Below are 2,500 nucleotides of genomic sequence, written 5' to 3'. Positions count from 1 at the left end.
CTAAGTTACACTGCACCTTAACCTAAGTTACACTGCACCTTAACCTAAGTTACACTGCACCTTAACCTAAGTTACACTGCACCTTAACCTAACTTACACTGCACCTTAACCTAACTTACACTGCACCTTAACCTAACTTACACTGCACCTTAACCTAACTTACACTGCACCTTAACCTAACTTACACTGCACCTTAACCTAACTTACACTGCACCTTAACCTAACTTACACTGCACCTTAACCTAACTTACACTGCACCTTAACCTAACTTACACTGCACCTTAACCTAACTTACACTGCACCTTAACCTAACTTACACTGCACCTTAACCTAACTTACACTGCACCTTAACCTAACTTACACTGCACCTTAACTGTCACATGTAACGTCACAGGAATGTAGCTTTGCCTAACAGCAACCCTCTGAACATAGTTCACTGCTTGGATCCTCTGGTGTCATGTGTATTTCTTGATGCCATGGTGCGTACCCTCACATAAAGGTCTTTCGAGTGTTGCGTACTTTCTACACAGTCCCGCTAACCACTGGAAGGGTGTACCGCTACAGAACGAATATCGCCCTCCCCTCCTGCCCTTCCAAGCTGGTCGGTCAGGCGTTTGTTTGTGAAATGAGCCTTGCAGCTGTTCAGTTGCATTCGGTTGTCGATGCAGTCAGTGTACGTTGTGGTACGGCCTGTGTGGACTGTCCGCTGATGTACGCGTAACCCACACTGATCATCCGTCGTTACGTACTGAGTGACATAATGTGGCACATGCTTGACCGTACACCGGCTGCGCCCTACAATGGCGAATCATAAGGGCCATATGTTGTGCACGATGCTACTTGTCTCGTCTCCCCATTACAGCGAGATTGCACTGTTGTACGCCGTACAGACATGTGGTAAGTAGGTACGGACGAAAGTATTGCATGTTGGCCCCCCCCCCCCCCTCCTCCCTCTGCCGGGAATCAGCGTGAGCCGTCTGTTGATGTAGCGACGAGGGTTTTCCTATTTAATCGTATTGCCCCACACAACATGATAGCACGGTGGACCGCGTTCCACATCTGCGACATGCTACAGAGGCCGGTTGACAGTCGACCGCGCAAGGGACATTGCACACGTGCGCGGACCATCTTCCACGTGTTCTCTCGTGTACATGCCGCAGTGTGTATGTGGGCTGATGTAGCGTGTCGTGACACATAACATGCAGGCATGCCAGAATCGTAGATTTCGCAAATGTAGATTGACGTATACGTTTGCTGCCAAAGATCCGCAAATGAACTGGAAATCAGTTGTTGAGCGGTTGTTCGCGCTGCAGGTGCATCGGTGATAGCGACGATCGGTACATCTGTGAACCGGTTGTTTCGGCGGTACCCGCCATGCCCCCGAACCTGAGTTGGCCATGTGGGTATGAAGCGATACGAGGCTGTGGCTTGGCGGGACAGTCCCCGGCCGGTGAGGGGGGGCCGCCCGGCGTGCTGGCCGCGCGCTGCGTGAGCGCACGCACTACAGCCGGCTGGTGGGGGGCGCCCAGTGGCAGGAGCGCCGGCCGACGGGCCCGGCTGGCGTCCCAGCTATGCGCCGGCGCACCCTGCGCGCGGCGCCAGGCGGCCAAAGTGGGTTCTGTCGAGCCCGGTGCGAAGCGCGGTGGACATCTGCAGTGTGCTGGTCCGATTGCGGACTGTGTGCGTTGAGGATGCGCCGCCGCCCGGCACTCGGCGTCGCGACGCCGTCTGCTGCTCGGTCGCCCCCAGCGGTTCTCGCAGGTGGTTTGTATCGCAGCTCTGCGGACGTGTTGGCGCGTGTGCTGTGCTGGGAGAGTTCGCTTCTGCACCCAAGTGGGGCTTTGCCCTTCTGTGGCGCTGGCGTTGGAGCTGCCGGTCACCGTAGGTGGCGCGTGTTGTTTCCCGCCGGCAATGCCACGACAGCACGCTCCCGGGCCTCTGTCGGCAGCGGCAAGCTCAGTTGGGAGCACGGGTGTTCGCACTGAAAGCGTCTACTCGCCTATCTCCGGGCGATTGCGCCTCTCTCGAACCCGACCAAGTACTTAGGACGGCGCTGCGCGCCGCCGGGACCTGAGAGGGTTTCGAGGTGTATCGTGCAGGGGAGCTCAGCCTCCTCCTGTTTGCAGAATAATTGAGCGGACGCTTGCGTGTTCGCGCGGGCCCTCGGGACACACTCCCGGGCGGCCGGCTGCTCAGCTCTCGTTGACGCAGCTCCCTGGTTGATCCTGCCAGTAGTCATATGCTTGTCTCAAAGATTAAGCCATGCATGTCTCAGTACAAGCCGCATTAAGGTGAAACCGCGAATGGCTCATTAAATCAGTTATGGTTCCTTAGATCGTACCCACGTTACTTGGATAACTGTGGTAATTCTAGAGCTAATACATGCAAACAGAGTCCCGACCAGAGATGGAAGGGACGCTTTTATTAGATCAAAACCAATCGGATTGGCTCGTCTGGTCCGTTTGCCTTGGTGACTCTGAATAACTTTGGGCTGATCGCA

The 2,500-nt window shown here is 55.4% G+C and overlaps 1 non-coding gene across 1 annotated transcript in view; it reads left to right on the top strand.

The window, feature by feature from the left end:
- Positions 1–2,212: 2,212 nt before the first annotated feature.
- Positions 2,213–2,500, top strand: part of LOC126314121 (small subunit ribosomal RNA) — a 1,893-nt gene continuing 1,605 nt past the window's right edge. Inside the window, exon 1 of the ribosomal RNA XR_007555614.1 lies at positions 2,213–2,500. This exon is cut by the window's right edge and continues 1,605 nt beyond it. This is a non-coding gene — a ribosomal RNA (small subunit ribosomal RNA).

This window comes from Schistocerca gregaria, unplaced genomic scaffold (genome assembly GCF_023897955.1).
Source record: "Schistocerca gregaria isolate iqSchGreg1 unplaced genomic scaffold, iqSchGreg1.2 ptg000531l, whole genome shotgun sequence".
Classification (NCBI taxonomy): domain Eukaryota; kingdom Metazoa; phylum Arthropoda; class Insecta; order Orthoptera; family Acrididae; genus Schistocerca; species Schistocerca gregaria.
This window is presented reverse-complemented; position numbering and strand designations above follow the sequence as displayed.